Source organism: Sapajus apella, unplaced genomic scaffold (genome assembly GCF_009761245.1).
Source record: "Sapajus apella isolate SASKATOON/1434 unplaced genomic scaffold, GSC_monkey_1.0 scaffold6, whole genome shotgun sequence".
In the NCBI taxonomy this organism is placed as follows: Eukaryota; Metazoa; Chordata; class Mammalia; order Primates; family Cebidae; genus Sapajus; species Sapajus apella.
In genome coordinates, this window is record NW_022436946.1 from 60970150 (window position 1) to 60994997 (window position 24848).

General features: G+C 42.1%; 1 long non-coding RNA gene and 1 other non-coding gene across 3 annotated transcripts in view; both read right to left on the reverse strand.

The window, feature by feature from the left end:
• The window catches only part of LOC116549608, a 26822-nt gene extending 5490 nt beyond the window's left edge, over positions 1–21332 (reverse strand). The window contains exons 1-2 of one of the 2 annotated variants that reach the window (XR_004267963.1): positions 19521–21332; positions 17259–17367 (exon numbers count right to left, since the gene is read on the reverse strand). This is a non-coding gene — a long non-coding RNA (uncharacterized LOC116549608). Of the gene's footprint in view, positions 1–16764; positions 17368–19520 lie in introns of those variants that run through there. The other variant, XR_004267964.1, reaches the window with a different exon arrangement.
• A 2696-nt stretch (positions 21333–24028) lies between these two features.
• Positions 24029–24130, reverse strand: LOC116549840. Its single transcript, XR_004268116.1, has one exon. It is a non-coding gene; the product is annotated as a small nucleolar RNA U13 (small nucleolar RNA).
• Between the last annotated feature and the right edge of the window lie 718 nt (positions 24131–24848).

The following is a 24848-nucleotide window of genomic DNA, read 5'->3' on the forward strand; positions in this document are numbered from 1 at the left end:
GAAGGAAGGAAGGAAGGAAGGAAGGAAGGAGGGAAGGAAGGGAAGACTGTCCAGTAAAATCAGGTATTTTTGTCCTGTACAGGCAGTTCTGCCTTTACAGATCAGAAAAAGAAAGGAGAGGAGTTGGTCTACATCCACTTTCTCCTTTTGGGAAGAAAGTGACTCTCTGGCCGGGTGTGGTGGCTCATGCCTGTAATCCCAGTACTTTGGGAGGCCGAGGTGGGCGGATCACAAGGTCAGGAGTTTGAGACAAGCCTGGCCAACATAGTGAAACCCCATCTCTACTAAAAAAAAAAAAAAATTAGCCGGACATGGTGGTGGGTACCTGTAGTCCCAGCTACTCAGGAGGCTAAGGCAGGAGAATCGCTTGAACCTGGAAAGCAGAGGTTGTGGTAAGGCGAGGTCGTACCACTGCACTCCAGCCTGGGCAACAGAGCAAGACTCTGCCTCAAAAAAAAAAAAAAAAAAAAGGAAAAAGAAAGTGATCGTCGTACCTGCCATCAATACAGGCTATTTTGCTGGAAGCTCTTCCATTGCCTTTTTAAAATTTTAATGTGCAGTAATCTTGACTCTTTAATGAGGGACCATCATCAGAAAGAACTTCCTAGTCAGTGTGTGAGGTGGCAGAGGTGTGGACGGTTCCAGGCTCTGCTCACTTCTTCCTCTGCCCCTCCCAGGCCTGTCACAGGTTCAGGGCTGGTCAAACCTTGTCCCAAAACCAAAGAAATCTGCCCCAGAAGATTTCTAACAATCTCCCAAGATTTCTGTTTATCAGAACCAAGGCCATCCAGGCCTCCAGCTGAATCTAGCCACCTGAATTGAGAACATTCCACCTGAATAAAAGCAACCTGAACTGAGAACATTCCAGAAACTAAAACCAAGGACAGGATGATACTTTGTAACCATGGGAGGGAATGTGGCTTCTCATTTTCCAAGAGAAAATGAAAACAAGATTTCTTGATGCTCTTTTCACTGAATGCTAAAGAAAGCTTCCTTGTTAGCCGTCTCTTCTCCCAACAATAAGAAAGCAAACAAAACAGAACAGAAGACCCCTGTGCAGCAGAGGTCTTTTGTTTTTCAATGTTGCATGTTTTATGCATTATGAACTGAGGTTATTTTTTCTTGTTAGGATTTACATAGAACAGAGATAGCCATTAGATATTCTGATTATTTTAAAAGTTAAAAAAATTTTTTAACTCCAAAGGGCCCTCTCTTATTTAATTCGTTTAAAAAGCTATTCATTACCGTAACACAGGGCATTGCCTTTGGCATCATAAGGATTTTTTTTTTAAATGATAACCAATACAGCCTTATTTTTGAAGTGGTCTTCTAGTTCAGAAGGGAGAAGGAGAATACATCAGGAATATGAAAAAGCATGAAAAGCACTAAGTGTGAAGGGGTTTTTTAAAAACCTGTCTCAGGAGTGGTGGAAGGTAGTATTTCATAGTGTTCCTAGGATTTCAGTAATGAGCGGACAGTAGTGATACATTAGGATACAAATCATTAATAAGACACATTCTCTTGGCCTGAAGGATCTTCCATGCTAGTGAGAAAGACAGGCATGTAAATCAATTGATTACAGTTAACAATACAAGAGCTATAAGGAATAGAAATGACATGCTGTGGCAACAGAGAGAAGAGAATGATTAGGTCTGCTGAGGAAAACAAGAAAGGCTTCACATAGAAGATGACATTTGAGCTGGGTCACCAAATGTGGTAGTTATAACATGTTCACAATTTTTAGATACTTCTCCTTTCAAGAGGTGGAATTTGCCGAGCTCGGTAGCTCACTCTTGTAATCCTAGTACTTTTGGAGGATGAGGCAGGTAGATCACCTGGGGTCAGGAGTTCAAGGCCAGCCTGGTCAACCTGGTGAAACCCCATCTCTACTAAAGATACAAAAATTACCTGGGTGTGGTGGTATGCGCCTGTAATCCCAGCTACTTGGGAGGCTGAGGCAGGAGAATCACTTGAACCCGGTAGGCGGAAGTTGCAGTGAGCCAAGACCATGCCATTGCACTCTAGCCTGGGAGACAGAGCAAGACTCTGTCTCAAAAAAAAGAAAAAATACAAAAAAAGAGATAGAACTTAACCCCCCTTCGAGTGTGAACTGGACTTACGACACTCAGCCTCCCGAGTAGCTGGGATTATAGGCACCCATCACCATGTTCAGCTAAGTGTTGTATTTTTAGTAGAGATGGGGTTTCACCATGTGGTCCAGGCTGGTCTCGAACTCCTGATCTCAGGTGATCTGCCCGCCTTAGCCTCCCAAAGTGCTGGGATTACAGGCATGAGCCACCATGCCCGGTGTCAACTTCTATGTGCTGTCTCCTCGTGACACTAATAGAACATGGCAGCAGTGACCGTGTACTTCGAAGACGACGTTATCAGCAGCATTACGATTTCGTTTACTTCCTTCTTTGGATCACTCACTGTGAAGGAAGTCAGCTGCCCTGTCATGAGGACACTCAAGCAGATCTATGAAGAAGACCACATGGCAAGAAAGTAAGTCCTCCTGCCCACAGCAGACATGTGGGTGAGCCATCTTGGAAGTGGCTTCTCCAGGCCCAGTCAGGTCTTTGGATGACTGCAGCCTCAGCCAACGTCTTGACTGCAACTGCCTGTGAGACCATGAACCAGATGCATGCAGCTAAGCGACTCAGAATTCCCAACCCCTGGAAACTGTGAGGTCATAAATGCTTATCGTTGGCTTAGATCACTACCTTTTGGAATAATTTGTCATGCAACAATAGGTTCCTAATACCCCAGATGAGTATCAGTTTGCCATATTGGCAGGTGGGAGGCATCCAAATAGAAGAACTGAAAGGGTGCCAGTGAGTGGTTGAGAACGAAGGAGTGTAATACATGTATTTGTAACTCTTAAGCTTTTAGTGTGTTAGCAAATGCCCTAAGTATTCTTACAAGTGGAATTTCCTTCAATTAATATCACTGGCCAGGTGCAGTGGCTCATGCCTGTAATTCCAGCACTTTGTGAGGCCAAGGCAGGAGAATCATTTGAGGCCAGGAATTCAAAATAGGCCTGGGCACCATAGTGACACCCCATCTCTACAAAGGAAAAGGAAAAGGAAAAAAAAGAATATTGTGGAATATGGCTACTCACTGCACTTCGGGGGAAGAAAATTAATTTTTTGCCGTGACCCAAAAGCCGCTTCTCTAGTTCACGTGCGTCACAGTCCTCCTTGCTCACTACACCTGAGTCGCATTGGTTTTCCTCATTCCGTTTCCCCTGCTAGGAGGTCTGTGCACACAGCTGCTTCTGCTTAGGCAGCTCTTCTCTTTACCTTCCCTCCGGCTGACTCCTGCTTCTATTATAAGACACAGCCCGCATGTGCCTTCAAGGAGACCCCTTTTCTGACCGTCACAATTGTTGTTCTTTTCCGTAGTGCTTATTTGTTTCTTTCATCAGAGGAATTACTCTCCAAAGTCATGTTATTGATGGTATTTGTCTGTTTGCATGTTTTTGTCTGTCTTCCACTCCAGACAGTATATTCACCTATGCAGGGGCTGCTTGTTTACTGCAGTATCTCCAACACGTGGCATGGTGCCCAGCATGCGGTAAGTGTTCACAAAACATTGATTTCGGCTATCTTCCCCTTCCTCCTGTGTAGTAAAACATTTGTATTAGGTATTCCAGCTTTTTTGTTTTGTTTTTAGATGAAACTTCCCTCTTGTTGCCCAGGCTAGAGTGCAGTGGACCGATCTTGACTCACTGCAATCTCTACCCGCGGGTTCAAGCAGCGATTCTCCTGCCTCAGCCTCCCGAGTAGCTGAGACGATAGGCACCCGCCACTATGTTTGGCTAATTTTTGTATATTTAGTAGAGACAAGGTTTCACCATGTTGGCCAGCTGGTTTCAAACTCCTGACCTCAGGTGATCTGCCCGCCGTGGCATCCCAAAGTGCTGGGATTACAGGCATGTGTCGCCACGCCCGGCCAGGAATTTTCGTTTTAAGACTATTTGTCACCCACGTATAGCTGTTTTAAGACTGTCAGCTGGGCACAGTGGCTCATGCCTGTAATCCCAGCACTTTGGGAGGCTGAGGCAGGCAGATCACCTGAGGTCAGGAGTTTGAGACAAGCCTGACCAACAAGATGAAACCCTGTCTTTACTAAAAAAACAAAAATTAGCCAGGCTTGGTAGCGTACACCTATAATCCCAGCTACTCTGGAGCCTGGGGCATGACAATTCCTTGAACCTGGGAGGCGGAGTGAGCAGAGATTGTGCCGCTGCACTCCAGCCTGGGCAACAAGAGTGAAACTCCATCTCAACAACAACAAAAAACGAAAACAAAACATGACTATTTGTGTGATCCCATCTCTGAGAGAAGCAAATGAAATGAAATTCTACAACAAATTTTAAACACATTGTTCAATTTTTTTGGTAACTTTATATTTTATATTATTTGATGAAATCATCTTTCATGTCTTGAACAGTAACTCATTGGTCATGTAACAGAAGGCAATGAAAATATCCCATCCTGCTCCTATCAAAGCATCTCCTTTCCCGGCCTCCATTCCATTCCCAGAAAACTTTTTAATGATGAAATATTTAAAATATATTGAAAAATAGAAGGAATAGTACAGCAAACACCATCTCCAATAAATAAGAACATTCTCCTATGTAACACAGTACTATTATCATACTTATGAAAATTTTAATAATTTCAATTATTGTCTATAATTCTGTTTCCCCCCAAGTTTCTTTTTTTTGAGACAGAGTCTTGCTCTGTTGCCCAGGCTGAGTGCAGTGGTGCAATCTCAGCTCACTGCAACCTCCCTCTCTCGGGTTTAAGCGATTCTTGTGCCTCAGCCTCCTGATGCTACAGGCATGAGCTACCAAGCCTGGCTAATCCAAATTTCTTTTATATCTGGTTTGTTCATACCAGGAACTGAACAAGGAATACAACTTGCATTTTGTTGGATCGCAAATCTCTTTTAACCTAAAGCAGTCCTTTTTCCCTATCATTCTTTCTTTACATAACTGACTTATCAAGAAGTCTGGACCAGTTGCCTTATAGAATCTACCCTCCTTCCTTCCTTCCTTCCTTCCTTCCTTCCTTCCTTCCTTCCTTCCCTTTCTCCCTCCCTCCCTCCTTCCTTCCTTCCTTCCTTCCTCTCTCAAGGTCTTGCTCTGACTTCCAGGCTAGAGTGCAGTGGCACGATCTCCGCTCACCGGAACCTCTGCCACCCAGATTCAAGCGATTCTCATGTCTCAGTTTCCCAAGTAGCTGGGATCACAGGCGTGCGCCACCATGCCTGGCTAATATTTTTTTTTCAATTTTTTTTTATTGCATTTTACGTTTTGGGGTACAAGTGAGGAACATGCAAGATTGTTGCATAGGTACACACATGGCAGTGTGATGTGCTGCCTTCCTCCCCATCACCTATAACTGGCATTTCTTCCCATGTTTTCTCTCCCCAACTCCCCACCCCACCGGCTAATATTTTTTTTGTATTTGTAGTAGAGATAGGGTTTTACCATTTCGCCAGGGTGGTCTTGAACTCTTGGCCTCAAGCAATCCACCTGCCTCGGCCTCCCAAAGTGCTGGAATTACAGGCGTGAGCCACCGCACCCAGCCACTTTGTAGAGTATTTCAACTTCTAGATTTGTGTGATTGTTTCCTCGCGGTATTGGTTAACATATTCCTTATACCTCTGTATTACCTGTGAGCCAGAATATACTTATAATAGACAAGATTAAATGTATATTAAATGGCCAGGCATGGTGGCTCACACCTGTAAACCCAGCATTTTGGGAGGCCAAGGCAGGCAGATCACCTAAGGTCAGGAGTTCGAGACCAGCCCGGCCAACATTGCGAAATCCCATCTCTACTAAAAATATAAAAATTAGCCAGGAGTGGTGGTGGGTCCCTGTAATCCCAGCTACTGTGGAGGCTGAGTCAGGAGAATCTTCAATCCGGGAGGTGGAGTTGCAGTGAGCTGAGATCACACCACTGCACTCCAACCTGGGCACAGAGCAAGACCCTGTCGCAAAAAAAAAAAAAAAAAAAAAATGTAGATTTAGCATCTTGGCAGCAATACTTTGCAGATACAAGGCTGTACTACATACATATGTATATATGTTTGTAACTCACATGTATCATATGTATATATGTATGTATGTCAAGAGGTACACAATTTAGTGTCTCTCTTTTGTTGGTGCCAAAATTGGTCACTGGGCTTAGGTAGTAACGCCCAGGTTTCACCCTGTAAAGTTGTGTTTTTCCTTTTGAGACTGAATGGCAAGCCATCTAAAGAGTGATCTTTTGTCATCACAAATTGGAGATATAGTAATACCCCACCTATAAATACTTGAGCATATGTCATTAAAACATAAGAACATTTTCCTTTATACCTAAAATAAGATTATTTCACTGAACAAAATTAATATTAACCCCTTAATATCACCTAACATTCAGTCCATGTTCAAATTTTCTCCCAATTATCTCCAAAATGTCTTTAATGTCTAGTTTTCCAAACTGGGATCTAAACCAGAGAAGCCAGTTTTTAAATGATCATAGGAAAAACTTGAAATAGTACATTTTCCTTTTAATTTCATGTTTTACCCACTAGTTAAAAAGAAATGTGATTGCTGTCATTGCAGTAGGTAAATGTCATACATGTGTAGTTAGGATAGTTACAAATCTTGTTCTAAAATCTTTAACTGAACCAGGGGTGGTGGCTCATGCCTGTAATCCCAGCACTTTGGGAGGCTTAGGTAGGCTGATTGCTTGAGGCCAGGAGTTGGAGACCAGCCTGGCCAACATGGTGAAAACCTGTCTCTACTAAAAATGCAAAAATTAGTTGGGGGTGGTGGTGCATGCCTGTAATCCCAGCTACTCAGGAGGCTGAGGCACAAGAATCACTTGAACTCGGGAAGTAGAGGTTGTAGTGAGCTGATATTGCACCACTGCACTCCAGCCTGAGCCACAGAGACAGATTCTGTCTCAAAAATATAAAAATAAAAAATAAAAATAAAAAAATAAAATCTTTAACTGGCAGTTCTAGTACCAAAAAAAAAAAATAAATAAAATTTATCACTAATAACATTATATCCTTATGACTTTTAAGTCCTTACTAACAATAAAGAAATCTTAAGATCACTATATTGAAATATGTTCAGGTGAGGGTGAAAAAAAAAAGAAATATGTTCATTCATAAGTTGAGGCCAAGTAGTAAATCTTGCCCAGTGGCTAAGAATCAGAAATAGAATCAGTCCCTTGGCCATAAACACCATCTCAGCAGAAGAAAGGGAGAAGCTAGTAGCTAGCTTCACACTAACATCAAGGATGAGAGAAATAATACATTTCGACTTGTTAGTCAAGAGGACTCAGAGCTAAAGGCTTACAGAATCTTCTTTCTCTTTATAATGACATTTTAAACTTTCCATACCTTTACTCAGTGTTTGTTCATTTTACTAAAGAACAGAGAGTATTCATTTTCACACCACACCCTGCCCAGGTGTGGAAATAACAAGTCAAAGTGATATTTCCAAGATATGAAATCATGTATATTTCATCCCTTTGTACCTACAAAGTATATGAGCTATGCAAAGACAATAAACTATGATTTTATTTCTTATCAAATATTTCTGATGAATAGGAGGGAAACATTCATGTTTTAAATTAGCCTTTTCATCAAGTACTAGGACCTGTGTTATTTAAATGAAACATAAAAATTTGTTCATAATATTTGTTTCTCTTTTTTTTTTTCTGAGATGGACCCTCACTCTGTCACCCAGGCTGGAGTGTGTGGCATGATTTCAGCTCACTGCAACCTCCACCTCCCAGGTTCAAGCAATTCTCCTGCCTCAGCCTCCCAAGTAGCTGTCATTACAGGCGTGCCATCATGCGTGGCTAATTTTTGTGTTTTTAATAAAGATGAGGTTTTGCCATGTTGGCCAGGCTGGTCTTGAAATCCTGACCTCAGATGATCCTCCCACTTTGGCCTTCCAAAGTGCTGGGATTACAGACGTGAGCAACTGCACCCAGTCTTGTTTCTGTTTTTTGGTCTGAACATTGGTGGTCATTTGTTTGATCAGTAACACTGAAATATGTCATAATTGTAACTCTCCTTTTAAAGAGAAACTTTAATCCTGAGACCACTAAACTTTTTAAAGAATCTATTTGCAAGTAATATTGGTCACTTTGAAAATAGGAAAGCTGAAGACAGGAAATTGCTTGCCCACTCAAAATTACATGAGTCAAGAAGCAAGTCAAAACTAAAACTTGGTCTTACCAGTCTCAGCCTTGGCCTGATCAAAGTCTGAAGGATTGACTTTAAATCTTAAAGACACTTTGTTCTTCCTAGTCTCATGATATTGACCCAAAATATTTTGTGTACTTTATCACTAAGGTAATGAGTTCTCACTTGATATGTAGGCCATTTTTTCTATAACTATATGAAATATCTGTACATATATGAATCAACGGCATAGTTTACATGTGTGTTTATTTTGTCTGTTTCTTTTTAGTGACTGGGTACATCCAAGAGACAGAAGAGTCTGTATAATTGGAACAAAAGAGAAATAGACATTGATCATTTTGATAATTTTTTGATAATCTACTGTTCTCTTCTCAGGCTACAAAGATAATGTATTTGTTGTACAAATTTTGAAAGTCTAGGAAAAGCACAAAAAGACAAATGCAAATTAGCCATTTTCTTACTTCCTTCTCATAGAGATAGCTACCATTATCATTTTTTATTTATCTTAATAAGCTCCTTATCATGCATGTACTTTTCACTTATCATCTGGAATTTCCCTATCCCTAAAGACATAGATAAATTTGGCTCACATCCCTTTCCAGGCTGTGGAAAGTCCAATAATCTCGTCCAGGCTGGGGGTGGGTGAGAGTGAGGGGAATTTGAAGAGGGCTGTTTTAACTGATTTCTTGCCTCTGCTGATTCCTATACTCTGCTCAGGCAATCTCTTTGTGGTTTACACTCACACACTAAATGTGAGGCCCTGCTATGTCAGAGTTTCCTCAAGGCTTGAGAAGATTTGAGAAGATGGAGAGAACGATAGAAGTTTATTGCAATATAAACAACTTACAACTGAATATTTAATGTCATGTTTTTAAACTCTCCTTTTGACAATTTGGACTGTAGCCTCTTGACGTTTTACCGGGATCTTTTTACACCTTCCCTGACCTACCTTGAACCCATCTACAACTCTCCTCCAAAAAATACAAAAAAAATATTAAGCTATTCAGCCTTATCTGTGTCTCTAATTTGGAGTCTAGGGGCAGAGTGCATAGGTTAAAATTCTGAGACTTCCTCTTACGCAAGTAAACTCTCTAAGTCTCAGCCTTCTCACTTGTAAAATAAGAATATTGATAGAACCTCCTAGGCTGGGCACAGTGGCTCACGCCTGTAATCCCAGCGCTTCGGGAGGCTGAGGTGGGCAGATAGCTTGAGGTCAGGAGTTCAAGATCAGCCTGACCAATGGCAGATGGCTTGAGGTCAGGAGTGGAGGCCATGGTGAAACCCTGTCTCTACTAAAAATACAAAAATTAGGCAGGTGTCGTGGCGGGCACCTGTAATCTCAGCTGCTTGAGAGGTTGAGGCAGGAGAATCACTTGTACCTGGGAGGCAGAGGTTGCAGTGAGCCGAGATCGCACCATTGCACTCCAGTTTGATTGACAAAGTGAGACCCTGTCCCCCCACAAAAAAAAGAGAACCTCCTTCACAGGCAAAACACTTAAAGTACTTAGCTCATCTCCTAGCACACTGAGCAAATGTGAGCTACTGTCATTATCATTGAGAATATTTCATCGGGGCTATAGAGCCTGGAGAACCTGTCTGGACTTCTATTGAGTACCCCTTTCCAGTTCCAGAACACTTACTTACAGGAAGAGTGAGGGTTTGAGATTAGGAGCACACAGTCTGGGGCTGGGCACAGTGGCTCATGCCTGTAATACCAGCACTTTGGGAGGCCATTGAGGGTGAAATGCTTGAGCTCAGGAGTTTGAGACAAGCCTGGGCAACATGGCGAAACCACATCTCTACAAATAATACAAAAACTAGCTGGGTGTGATGGCAGGCGCCTGCAGTCCCAGCTACTTGGGAGGCTGAGGCGGGAGGATCACTGAGCTCAGGAGGCAGAGATTGCAGTGAGCAGTGATTGCGCCACTGCACTCCAGCCTGGGTGACAAAAGTGAGACCCATTTCAAAAAACAAAAGCAAAACCCCAAAAAACACATAGTCTGATGTGGGAATGTCCATCAACTATAACTAGGGTACAAGATATTTATTAGGAATCAACATCTATGGAAGGAATGGGAAGGAAGCAGGACTGGGCTAAAGCAACCAACCATCCTGGTTTGTACGTGACTGAGGGTTTCCTGGGGCAAGGAATGTTCGGTGCTAAAACCAGAAGACTCCTGAGTAAACTGAGACAGTGGCCACCCTGGCTGAGGAAACTGGTAATAAAGCCTTTGAAGGAGGATCTGGAAAGTGAGGATCTGGATAGTGCATCTCTGTGTCTGTCAAAAGCACCAGTTTGTGCCTCGGTTTCCTCATCTGCAGAGTGGCGATGATAATGGTAAATGCCTGATTGTATTGTTGTGAAGGTTAAATGAGTTGATATATGTAAAATGATTAGAGTAGTGCCCACACAGCAAGCTCCTGAGTATTAGCTATCTTACCAGATCAAGTGTCCTCCTGTCAGATCCTGAAATGCTTGATCCTTGTTCTTCTTTGTCAAACCACCACACTAGTGTTCATCATTACCTCAGTCTGGTTGTAACGCACACCCAGACTGACTGAATTTGGATAAATGCTGGTTTCTTGATTACAGCCAAAAACTGGAGTAAGAGGGTCTTCCAGTTCCCTCTCACTCCCAGATTTTGACTGATTCAGGAGACCCCCCTCCTTGTGCTATCCTAGTTCTATTATTGAATAATGGAAATAATTAAATGAGGAGAAAAGTGACACAGAAGTAAGGGCAGAAGGAATAATTTTATTATTTTATTTTATTTTATTTTATTTTTGAGACAGATTCTTGCTCTGTTGCCCCGGCTAGAGTGTAGTGGCATGATCTCGGCTCACTGCAAACTCTGCCTCTCCAGTTTCAAGCGATTCTCCTGCCTCAGACTCCCAAGTAGCTGAGACTACAGGCACATGCCAGCATACCCTGATAAGTTTTGTATTTTTTGTAGAAATGGGCTTTCACCATATTGGCCAGGCAGGTCATGAACTCTTGGCCTCAAACAATCCACCCGCCTCGGCCTCCCAAAGTGCTGGGATTACAGGCATGAGCTACTGCACCTGGTCATATTTATTTTTATTTTAAAGATAAGGTCTTGCTCTGTCACCCAGGCTGGAATGCAGTGGCACAAATGTAGCTCACTACAACCTTGAACTCCTAGGCTCAAGCAATCCTTGCATCTCAGCCTCCCAAGTAGCTGGGACTGCAGGCTCACATCACGACACCCAGCTAATTTTTTAAATTTCCTGTAGAGATGTTTTTAGATTTTTTGTAGAGATGAGATCTTGCTATGTTGCCCAGGGTGGTCTTGAACTCCTGGCCTCAAGTGATCCTCCTGCCACAGCCTCCCAAAGTATTGTGAGCCACTGTGCCTAGCTGATTTTTTTTTTTTTGAGACAGAGTTTTACTCTTGTTGCGCAGGCTGGAGTGCAATGGCATGATCTTGGCTCACCACAACTTCTACCTCCTGGGTTCAAGCGATTCTCCTGCCTCAGGCTTCCAAGTAGCTGGTATTACAGGCATGCACCACCATGCCTGGCTAATTTTGTATTTTTAGTAGAGATGGGGTTTTTCCGTGTTGGTCAGGCTGGTCTTGAACTCCCAACCTCAGGTAATCTGCCCACCTTGGCATCCCAAAGTGCTGGAATTACAGGCATGAGACACCACACCTGGCCTGAATTTTCAGTTAAAAGTAGCTTTCACACACACACACAAATTTAAGCATGAGACTTTGGAAGCCAGTCTGGGATGCTTAAAAGGCAGAGTGACTAAAGATCATTTTTAGCCTGAGTAACTTTTGTGATTATGAAGCTGATGAAATAAATGATCCTCATTCTGACTTCTCTTTTCTCCAAAATAAACCATGTCATGTAATTCTATCAGGTGATCACTGGTTGCTTCTTCTTCCATTCTGAAGAAACTAAAGCTACTGAAAGTCATGTGAATCACTTTATGAGCAAGAGCAGGAAACAGCACTAGGTTAAAATTTGGAGTGTGACATTTTCAATATGAGAATACTTCCCTCCCCGAAGAGCTGGACACAAATTACTTTTTATAGCAGCCCTTGGCTTTTCATTTAGCCAGGAGGGAAGTATGAGGTAGCACGGTTCCACACCCTTTTACCTGGATGACGTCCCTCTATGTCATTTAAACAGATGCTACTTAGAATAAGGAGGTGGGTTATTTACTCTCTGTTCTCATCACCCGAACTAAAGCAAGCAAGCAAACAAGCCAAGCAAAAGAGCAATCTTAGAAGTCATTTTTTAAAATGCCTAGACCTCTTCTGGCTTGTTCTTCCGTTGAATTCCAAGCATTATTTGTCTAGGTTCCCTTGCCTGAACTGTTGGCACAGAAGGTGCAATTTTATCCTTGAAGTAGGGTGTTCCTCAGGCACTGAGCCAATGCAGTTGGCTCATTCATTTCCTTCCCTACTAAGTTTCTTCAGGGCTTTCTACATGTCAGAAGCCTGTTACGCAATGATTCAGAAGAGGATACAGGAAATATTGTTCCTACTGTGACATTGGCTGTTCACCTCTCTCTAGCCCAAATTGGTTTACTTCACCAAGGAATCCACAGAGTTTTCTTCATTTCAATTCCTTTCTGATTTCACAGTTACCATAATGGAAATCTGAAGTAGAAAGGCCTTCGACCAGGTGCAGTGGGCTTACCCCTGAAATCTTAGCACTTTGGGAGGCCAAAGAGGGAGGATCGCTTGAGCTCAGGAGTGTGAGACCAACCTGGGCAACATAAGGAGACCCCTGTCACTACAAAAAATTTTTAAAAAATAGCTGGGCATGGTGGCACACACCTATGGTCCTAGATGATGAGAGGCTGAGGTGGGAGGATCATGTAGACCCAGGAAGTTGAGGCGACAGTGAGCTGACATCATGCCACTGCACTCTAGCCTGGGTGACAGAGTAAGACCCTGTCTAAAAAAAAAAAAAAAAAAGGAAAAGAAAGGCAGAAAAGAAAAGGCATGGTGGCTCACACCTATAATCCCAGCAGTTTGGGAGGTCGAGGTGGGCGGATCACTTGAGCCCAGGAGTTTGAGACCAGCCTAGGCAACATGGCAAAATTTCGTTACTACTAAAAAATAATAATAAAAAAAAAATTAGCTGGCCACGGTGGCACACACTTGTAGTCCCAGCCACTCAGGAGACTGAGGTGGGAGGATCACCTGAGCCCAGGAGGTCAAGGCCGCCGTGAGCCATGATTGCACCACTGCACTCCACCCTGGGCCACAGAGCAAGACCCTATCTCAAAAAAGAAATAATTTGAAGAAGAAAAAAAGTTAAAAACAAACAAACAAACAAAAAAGTATGTCCATATCTTCTTTGTGGGGAAAGTGATTAGGACTTTTGCAGCTTCTGATGGCAAGCCTGTCATGCAGAGCTGCTTGTCTGATTTCCACTACCCATGCTGTTGAACTTCTTTTGTGTGAGTAGCCCAGCTAAGCCGTGTCTTAAGGACAGGCACATTCATGTATTTCCCTGGTGGAGGTGTTGGTGTGCACCACTGCAACCTTTCTCACTCTCCTGGTTCTTCTCAAGAACCACAGCACACAGTTCCTGTCCTAAAATCTTACCATTTGAGGCACCTGGCCCAGGCTAGGGATGCCTACTCTGCATCTGTTTCCAGGAATCACACAGACGCCTTGATCTCAGAGCCCACCCAACTGTATGAACCATTTCCAGGAAGCCTAAAGATCCTGTTTCTTTGTGTCATAACGAGACACTGAGCCAGAACCGCCTGTCCTTACAGACATCTCCACACAGGCTGAGGGCTCTGATGGGAACAGTAATGGGGCAAAGGGGACCTGCACTGGAAATTTGTGTGCAGAATCGTGGCAGAGGATGGTCTCTGTGCACAAAGCCTACCAGAAACCAGAGAGAGGAGAAGGAGAGAGCTGCAGGTTCAGACTTCCCCCTTCAATCATGCGACTCCAAGATCCTCTTACCAGCTGGAGGGGTGCCCAGCCCAGGCTTCTCATTCAAGGACGCAGGGGATAAAATGACTGGGTTGGTCTTTAAGCAAATGATTCACTCACCTTTTTATAGTCGGGAGGACACAGGAAAGTTTTAGTCTTTCCATACATTTTGTATTTTATCCTTATACTCTATTGATTCAAATGAGAAAAATGAAAAAGAAAGCACAATATCTGGGAAAATTCTTTAATATTCTCCAGACTCAAATTTATTTTATGTCCATAAACCAAAATCATCTTATCTCAGAACTGCTTGAGCTTTATAATTAATGCATTTTTAAGGTTTCACATTGACTATACCTGTACCATGAGACTTCTTGTATCTTACAAAGACGATTGGATAGAGTTAATATCTTTTTCCCTCACTACCTCTTTTTTTCACTCTCCACTTTCCTTTTTTTTCCACAGATCTTTTCTTTTTTTCTAAAAAAAAAGAAGAAAGAAAGAAAGGAAAAAAAGAATTAAAAAAAAAAGAATGAAGGGGAGGAAGAAAGAGAAAGAGGAAGAGGGAGAGAAAACAGGGGTGTTGCTTTATTGCCCGGGGTAGAATGCAGTCTAAAAATGGGTATGCCTATAATTGTGCTTAATAATAGAGACATGAAAAAAAATGAGGGAAGAAAATAACTAACAAGCAGCCAACCAATATTTCATTTAAACCTGTAAACAGATGTGATGTGGTACTGATAAGAGTGTATATTTTGTGTATTTAAAGTGGAGAGTTCTATAAATGTTAATTAAGTTTATTTGTTCCGGATCTGAGTTCAAATCCTAGATATCATTGTTAACTTTCTGTCTCATCGATCTGTCTAATATTGATGTTGAAGTCTCCCACTATTATTGTGTGGGAGTCTAAGTCTCTTTATAAGTCTTATGTATCTGGGTATTCCTGTATTGGGTGCATATATATTTAGGATCTTTAGCTCTTCTTGTTGCATTGATCCTTTCATCATTATGTAATATCCTTCTTTGCTTCTTTTGATCTTTGTTGCTTTAAAGCAACTCCTGCTTTTTATTTATTTATTTATTTTTGCTCTCCATTTGGTTGGTAAATCTTTCGCCATCCCTTTGTTTTGAGTCTTTGTGTATCCTTGCATGTGAGATGGGTCTGGATGCAGCATACCGATGGGTTTTGGCTTTTTTTGCCTGTCTCTGTCTTTGGATTGGGGGATTTAGTCGATTTAAATTTAGAATTAATAATAATATATGTGAGTTTTTTCTATGTGTAGTGGTTCTTTCAGAAGCTCTTGTAAAGCAGGCCTGGTGGTGATGAAATCTCTGAGTGCTTGCTTGTTCACAAAAGATTTTATTTTTCCTTCTCTTATGAAGCTTAGTTTGGCTGGATGTAAAATTCTGGGTTGAAAGTTCTTTTCTTTAAGGATGTTGAATATTGGCCCCCACTCTCTTCTAGCTTGTAGGGTTTCTGCTGTGAGTCTGATAGGCTTCCCTTTATGGGTAACCTGACCTTTCTCTCTGGCTACCCTCAGTATTTTCTCCTTCATTTCAACCCTGATGAATCTGGCGATTATATGCCTTGAGGTTGGTTTTCTTGAGGAATATCTTTGTGGTGTTCTCTGTATTACCTGGAGTTGAATATTGTCCTGCCTTGCTAGGTTGGGAAAGTTTTCCTGAATAATATCCTGAAGCGTATTTTCCAGCTTGGATTGATTTTCTTCGTCACATTCAGGTACACCTATCAAGTGCAGATTAGGTCTTTTCACATAGTCCCATATTTCTTGGAGACTTTGCTCGTTCCTTTTTATCCTTTTTTCTCTAATCTTGTCTTTTTGTTTTATTTCATTAAGTTGGTCTTCAACTTCTGATATCTTTTCTTCTGCTTGATCGATTCGGCTGTTAAAACTTGTGCATAGTTCGCAAAGTTCTCGTGTTGTGTTTTTCAGCTCCATTAATTCACTTCTATTCCTCTCTAAATTGTGTATTCTTGTTAACATTTCATCAAACCTTTTTTCAAAGTTCTTAGTTTCTTTGCATTGGGTTAAAACAAGTTCTTTTAATTTCCAGAAGTTTCTTATCATCCACCTTTTGAAGCCTGCTTCTGTTAATGGAACACACTCGTTCTCCATCAGGTCTTGTTCCATTGCTGATGAGGAACTGTGATCCCCTGTAGAGGGAGAGGCGTTCTGATTTTGGGTATTCTCAGCCTTTTTAGGCTGTTTTCTTCCCTTCGTTATAAATTTATCCATCTGTGGTCTTTATAATTACCGTCTTTATAATTGGGTTTCTGAGTGGACGTCCAACTTGTTGCTTCCCAGCGCTAAAATCTGAGCAACCACTGCGCCAGCCAAAACAGCGGCATTATGATTGATGGTGCTTTTCTGACTCTGCACCAAGAACTGCCACACCAAGGCAGCGGCAAAACTGCCTCGCCGGCCACAAGAGTCACGTTGGCAACCCGTGGGGCTCCTCTGCTGGGAATCTTCTGGTGCGTGAGCAACAAAAATTCATCTGAAAGTGTGGCATCCTCTCGTTCTCTGCACTTTCACTGGGAGCTACAATCCCGAGCTGCTAGTGATCAGCCATCTTGGATCTCTCCTCACTCTCCACTTTCAACATAACCACTGCTAAATGATCTGACAATCGATTTCATATATATAAAAACATGGTGCCTAGTTCCATGTTTTTATGTATATGAAACTCTAGGGTTTAGGGGAAGAAATGTGTATGAAGGTATCCTGGCAAAGGCATGCTGTGTCACTTCCCTCTGGATGTTTTGTAAAACTGGTTGTGAGAAAATGCAAGAATGAGTAGACACTGCGACAGTGATGAAAACAGGTACTGATGAAGGAATCAACTCCCTGAAAGCCAGTTGTCTTCCAAGTACATCCTGAGTCACATTTCTCCTCCACATCTCCTGCTCTTCCTCCTTATGTAGCTTGCCTTCCTACCACATCCTAGAGATTTGTCTCTTTTCTCATCTAAGTTTCAGCCAGAGATAGGAGGAGTAAACTGAGATCCTCAGATACTTTTTCAACTGTCAAAGTTCCCAGAATGCATCTTTAACTTGGAATCAAACTTAAAGGGTTTAACCTGCCTTCCCTGTAAATTCTTTTGGGCCACCTCGGCAGCTTGTGAAATCTCTCCCTCAAAACATTGCCGGGTACCTTTGTCACATTCATTAGGTTTTCCTTTCTTTGTCCTTTGATGAATTTCAAAAAATGTACAAGGGTTCACTATACAAGGGGCAAACCATGTTTCCAAAAGACATCATAAAACCAAACCAAAAAAAAAAAAAGAAAATCTTGTACCTACAGAATTCTAAGGCATTTTTTTGTAATTTTTCTAGAGAAGAGATTTTTAAATGCTATATGCAGAACTCAATCTGTGGACATAATATTGCTTTATGATCTTTTATGAACCATAAGCTGGAATTGTTAAAATAAATTCAGGTGGACAGATGCCAAATGACAAAGCTGGGGTGGAAAGTAGTGGTAAAAAGGGATTTTTACTGCTCCATTTACACACAGAAAAACTCCACCCAATAATTCTGCAAAGCAAGCCTAAAATACATTGAATCCTCTGCTGATCTCTAAAATCTTGAGCTTCTTGGTTAAGGTGAGGAAAATATCCTGATTGAAGTCATTAAAATAAACACTGGTACAAGGCCCCAGAGAAATCTGGCAGTGGTACTGCTGAGAAATTTCCTGATTTGTTCCATTTTCCTGAGACTCAATGCTTGTGCTGACATTCTAAATCTACCTGCCAAAGAAGCTCCTGTATTCTGTTAATAGACAAATATTCTGGGGTGGAGGGGAAGAAGACGTGTAAGAAAGAATTCTGGCAAAGGCACACTGTGTCAGCATACATTTTACAGGACAAATTGACTGTTTTAGGCCATACTTTCCTAGCTGTTGAAAAATACCACTATAACAACAACTGTGCAATATTAAAAAATAAAAATAATGCTTCAGAAGTCCACCAGCTTGATCCCAAACTGTTCTGACTGGCTTGAATGATGACTAGGTACAGCCAGTGATATCTATTTGTAGATATCAATTTGCATGACTTGATTTGGCCGTACCTGGCCAATAAATGACTTTTAAGTCCTTTAGCCTAATATAAAATCATGAGTGTAGGTATATTGTTCAAGATTTTTGGTTGGAAACAACAGAATCCACTCTTGCTAGTTTGAAAATAAAACGGGCCAGCCACGGTGGCTCACGCCTGTAATTTCAGCACTTTGGGAGGCCGAGGCAGGCAGATCACCTGAGGTCAGGGGTCCGAGACCAGCCTGGTCAACATGGCAAAAACCCATCTCTACAAAAATACAGAAATTAGCCAGGTATGATAGCGGGTGCCTGTAATCCCAGCTACTTGGGAGACTGAGGTGGGAGGATTGCTTGAATCCAGGAGGCGGAGGTTGTAGTGAGCCAAGATCGCGCCACTGTACTCCAGCCTGGGCAACAAAGCAAGACTCTGTCTCAAAAAAAAAAAAAAAAAATTAACTGGGTGTGGTGGCTCATGCCTGTAGTCCCAGTTACTTGGTAGGCTAAGGTATGAGAATCACTTGAACCTGGGAGGCAGAGGTTGCAGTGAGCTGCGACTGCACCACTGCACTCCAACCTGGGTGACAGAGTGGGACTCCATCTTGAAAAATTAATTAATTAATTTAAAAAAGTATTAAAAGGTATTAGATATCACATAGATTGTCTGAAAGGGCCAGAGAATCATGTTCTGAGCTACTTGGCAGGAAGTTATATCCAAATTACACTGCTGGACTGTTACAGAAGGGAGTGCCACTGGCGTTGGCACAGCGCCTGCACTGACCCTCTGCTGGGGATACCAACACTGGGGCTGGGCCATTTCTGTGCCACTGGCAAGCCCCATAGCTTCACTACAAAACAGATTCTGCATGACACCTGCTTTCTCATGGTTTTTTTTTTTCTGCATTCAGTCTTGCATGGCTACATTTGATTACAGAAACTAGGTCACATCCTTGCACCTTGGCCACAGATAAGACTAGAATAGAGAGTTCTAGTTTTACCTTGAAAAACAGAACTCAAAATGTAGAAATTCCCTTGATATGGGAAGGGCTTTTAAGAGATGATAAGAAGCCACAAACATAAAAAAGTGCCTACTAGGACAGGCATAAAATGATCAGGCTGGCAAACCCTTGCAAAGCAGCATGAGGCCAGTGTTTACAAGGAGACTTCTGTTCATGATTGGAACAGAAAACAACCATAAAAGGATTTTTCTGTAACAAAAGAAAGTCTTGCAGGAAGCACTCAATCTATGATTTTTTTTTTTTTTCCCACCAAATGCAAGGAGAGATTCAAGGTCTCTCCCTCTCACCTTAGCTTTGGCAGGTTTTCCCAGAAAATTTACAGACGTTATTAGCATACTGGAAGACAGTCACATCTCCACCTTGACACAGATTTGGAAAAGAGTAGGCAGGAAAAAAAAATTAAAGCAATTTAAATATAGTTCTTAAAATCTTTGTGGTGCCAAGCAAAAGATCTCCATACCAGATTAACCACAGATGGAGGGACTGTGGTCCCTCTATCATCAGTAGGTCCCATCAGTTGGGAGTGCTATGGACCAGCACAAAAGTAGATCAGCACAAGGCACAGAATCAGACCAATATAGGAAGAAATTCTGGGACTGAACTAGGACAGTGACATTACCTTAGCCAAAATTATCTAAGGCAGAAATGTTCAATCGATTTTACCTTACATACCAAGATCTGTGAGTTGGTTGTGGCTACCTCAATTACCTTGTTAAAGACTACCAAGAAAAATGTCCTTCTGTAAACCCATTTTCACATGGTTGATACTTACAATTTTGTATTCTACCTTTTTCCTCATTCATTGAATCAAAAACGTCTTTCCATGTTGTTTAATCTTGTTAGTTATCCCTTTTAACACTTGCATAGTATTCCACCAGCTGATGGACTCTAATTTACTCAACCATTTCTCCATCATTTCATTCTAGGATTAGTTCTAATAATTTGAGAAAGACAAGTGGAATTTTTTAAATGAGTTCTTTCTTTTATTCTATAGAGATTAGCACAGAAATAGTACCTGAGCTCTTCACAGACACCTTGGGCCTGTAGAGATTCTGCAAGTACTTTTAAAGGAAAAGTGGCTTTATAAGAAATCAGGCTCCACATTTTCTTGGAAATTTTAAGCAAAAAGACTTTAGGAAGTCCTGACATATGTTCCCAAGGTGGCAGCTACATTCTACAATAAGATCTCTCTTCCTGAACTGAATATCTCTAAGATATCCTTGGGGAAAGACCTCAAATGGGGCTGGCTCCCATCTGAAGCTCTGAAAACCACTCACCTTGAAAGCTCAGTCTCCGGAGTCTGGATAATTAGTGGCGAGAATGCAGAAAGCTGCTCAGCCTGTTGCGGGTCTTGAGATAAACCTCAATTTCCATAATCGTCATAAAGAGCAGAACAGTCTTTCCGCCCTAAAATATATTCAATATGAATTGTGAAGTGTCTTAGGAAGAATTTGCATGCAAGGAACAGAATTCCACTTAGCTCAAATAAAAAGAGGGTTGACTGAAAGGCAGAGGTTATTATGGGGTCACAATAAGCCAGTGCTGGAGATACAGCTGCTGGGCATTATAGGACCAAGAAGGGGATTATGCAGATTTTATTTCTCTCTCTCTCTCTCCTGTGCCTTTCAAGGTACATGGCCTCTCTACTTGACTCTGGGCATCTATCTGCCCCATCTTTGTGCTCTTTTGCTCGTAGACTGGCTTTTTCTGCTGACTCATGGTTTCTCAGCTTCCCTTCACTGTGGCTAGCATGAGGTTTCAGCCTGCTGTGGCAGGCCAATGGGCATGACCTTGCAGCTTGGCTCCACACAGCTAAATGACTCAGCCTCTTTGTCCCTATTCCAAATTCCTGGGAGAAAATTCAAGCAACCCCGCTTGAGTCAGATGTCTACTCCTAGGTCAGTAACCGAAACTGGTGGGGCACAGTCATATGGCAGGTAGTACTCTCCGTTTTAAGTTAGGAGTAGGGCTGAGTCTCCAAGGCAGCATATGGATAGGGAGGAGGGAATGTTTGACATCTCTGAAGCAGATGTGGGGCTGAGAGAGGCATGCATGGTTGTGATTAAAAAAAAAAAAAAAAAAAACGAAGAAGAAAAAGAAAAAGAAAAAAGCATGGGGTTTGGAGAGAAAAAAAATCTGCCATTTCTTAGTCATAAAACGATAGACAACTTTCCTAGTTTTCCAAAGACTCGTGTCCTTAATATATAACCTGAACAAAATGACCTGCCAGCTCTCAAGATCTATTACTGCTACTTTCATTTTAGGAATCTCATAATGTAAGGAATGACCAACTCTAACATCAACAATATGGCAGGTCTTTATGAACAAACATTGAAAAAATTGTCTTTGTAATAAGTCCAGTGGTGTAATATTACCAACATTACCATTCCTGTAAACATTTTTGGAAGGCTGCTAACAAGTGCTAACAATGTTGAAGTCCCCCACTAGGCATTCAGCAAATGTTTCTTGCTTAGAGGGGAATTCTGAAGGAGGAGGAAAACAGACCTTGCTCTGAGGTTTGCCTGTCAAGGTGTTAGAGGCTTGAAAAAGTAATGTGTTGAATAGATGCCTCCATTTCAACAGAAGATTCACTCAGTTCTAATGCTGATGGTGAGCAATGCTCTAAAATGCATTATTGGTAAACCGCCCACTGTGAATAAAGAAAAAAGACTATGTTAATTGAAATTTATTTCTATGTATTCCAAATTAATACCGCTATCCTGCAGTGTATGAAACTGAGGCATTCCTGTAAAGTTGCCTGCAAAGCAAGGTTAATTTTTCCCCATTGAAATCCACTGTGGCATTGAACACTTAGTATGTTCCTATGAAGAAAGGAAGCACCTAAAGGGAAACACTTAGAAAAATAAAAATTATCCTGGTGAGGATCTTAATTTCTCAACCTACTCAAGTTCCTTTAAAAATCTGAGTACACGCCGGGCGCGGTGGCTCAAGCCTGTAATCCCAGCACTTTGGGAGGCCGAGGTGGGTGGATCACGAGGTCAAGAGATCGAGACCATCCTGGTCAACACGGTGAAACCCCGTCTCTACTAAAAATACAAAAACATTAGCTGGGCATGGTGGCGCGTGCCTGTAATCCCAGCTACTGAGGAGGTTGAGGCAGGAGAATTGCCCGAACCCAGGAGGCGGAGGTTGCGGTGAGCCGAGATTGCGCCATTGCACTCCAGCCTGGGTAACAAGAGTGAAACTCCGTCTCAACAACAACAACAAAAAAAAAAAAAAAAAAAAAAAATCCGAGTACCCAGCTGGATGTGGTGGCTCACACCTGTAATCCCAGCACTTTGGGAGGCCAAGGTGGGAGGATCATAATGTGAGGAGTTCAAGACCAGCCTAGCCAACATGGTGAAATCCAGTCTCTACTAAAAATACAAAAATTGGCTGGGTGTAGTGGCACACACCTGTAGTGCCAGCTACCCAGGAAGCTGAGGCAGGAGAATCACTTGAACCCGGGAAGTGAGGATTGCAGGGAGCCGAGACGGCGCCACAGCACTCCAGTCCGGGCAACAGAGTGAGACTCTGTCTCAAAATAAATAAATAAATCCGAGCACCCACACAAACATATGTTTGATAGCAAGTATATATGTCTCTGGAATTACCCCAGTCCACCTCCAAGTTCCCAGTTGGGCCTCTAGGTCTTCCTATACCCAAGCCCTCACTCGGTTGCATATCTCATCTCTCATCATTTCCCTCCTCTTCTTTTCATATATAAATGTAAAAATCATACTTCTGGCCTTGAGCTGAAGAGTTAAATTCGATTTAATTGAGTACATTAATTCATTTATAGCAGAAGAGAAAGACCTGAGGTTGTAGGTAATCCAACTTCTTCAAATAGGATGGTCCTTAGGCCACGCATAGTGGATCATGCCTGTAATCTCAGCATGTCGGGAGGCTGAGGCAGGAGGATCACTTCAGGCCAAGAGTTAGACCAGCCTGAGCAATAGAGTGAGACACTCCCCCACCTCTTCAAAAAAGTTTTAAAAATTAGCTGGGCAGGGTGGCATGAATCCTAGTTCCAGCCACTTGAAAGGCTGAAGCAGCATTTCTTCAGCCCAGGAATTTAAGGTTGCAGTGAGCTATGATCATGCCCTCTAGCATGGGTAATAGAGCAAGAAAAAAAATGTATAGCCCTATGTACTCTGTGGTGCTAGGAGAAGCTGACTTTTTTCTTGTCCATCCTAGAGAGCTCCTCCTAACAGCCCCAGGCCCTGGGCAGGGCAGACTTTATTGCCACATGCTAGGCCTGATTGTTACTGGGAAAATATTGGAATTTTTGTTTTCCTTCTTTAATTTTAAAATAGTAGATATTTTCCTTTGACATATAAAATCTGTACTCCTTTTTCCCCCCAGATGGAATATCTTACTGCTTTTTCTTCTGATTATAAAAGCAATTCATGGCCGGGCGTGGTGGCTCACGCCTGTAATCCAAGCACTTTGGAGGCCAAGGCGGGCAGATCACCTGAGGTCAGGAGTTCCAGACCAGCCTGACCAACATGGTGAAACTCCATCTCTACTAAATACAAAAAATTAGCCAGGTGTGGTGGTGCACGCCTGTAATCCCAGCTACTTGGGAGACTGAGGCAGGAGAATTGCTTGAACCCAGGAGGCGGAAGTTGCAGTGAGCTGAGATTGCGCCGTTGCCCTCCAGCCTGTGCAACAAGAGCAAAACTCCATCTAAAAAAAAAATTCAACAATATGAAAAGGGATCAAGCGGAAAGTGAAAACTTCCCATAATTCCATTCCGAGAGGCCACAATTATTAGTTGTATATGTTTTTTCCATATCAGGTGGGTAATATGCTGATGCTGTAACAATTCGAGGATGGCACATCTCACAGATGTGCATGATTACCCAATCGTCATGTTCGTGAACCACAAAAGGATCTATATGTATTCTTTCAGATGCATATTAAACACACACACATGCAAATATATATAGATGTATGTGTATACATATATGTATGTACTCCAAATATACTCTTTATATTACGTAATATATACTCTATATGTTTAACAAAAATGGGTCATATTATCCACTCTTTTCTGTGCCTTGCTTTTTTTTTTCTTTTTGAGACAGAGTCTAGCTCTGTCGCCAGGTGCCAGGCTGGAGTGCAGTGGCGCGATCTAACCTGGGAGGTTCAAGCAATTCTCCTGCCTCAGCCTCCCGAGAAGCTGGGACTACAGACACACGCCACTATGCCCAGCTAATTTTTGTATTTTTAGTAGAGACAGGGTTTCACCATGTTACGCAGGCTGATCTCAACTCCTGACCTCAAGTGATCCACTTGCCTCTATCTCCCAAAGTGCTGGGATTACAGGCATGAGTTACTGTGCCTGGCTTTGTTTTTTTTCTCTACAACTTGTCATATACATCTTGCATACTGATCAATCTCATTCTTCATGTATATATACATATATATATATATACACACACAAACATACATATATATGTGTATATATATATATGTTTTTGAGACAGAGTTTTGCTCTTGTTGCCCAGGCTGGAGTATAATGGCACAATCTCAGCTCGCCGAAACGTCCATCTCCTGGGTTCAAGTGATTCTCCTGCCTCAGCCTCCCCAGTAGCTGGGATTACAGGCAT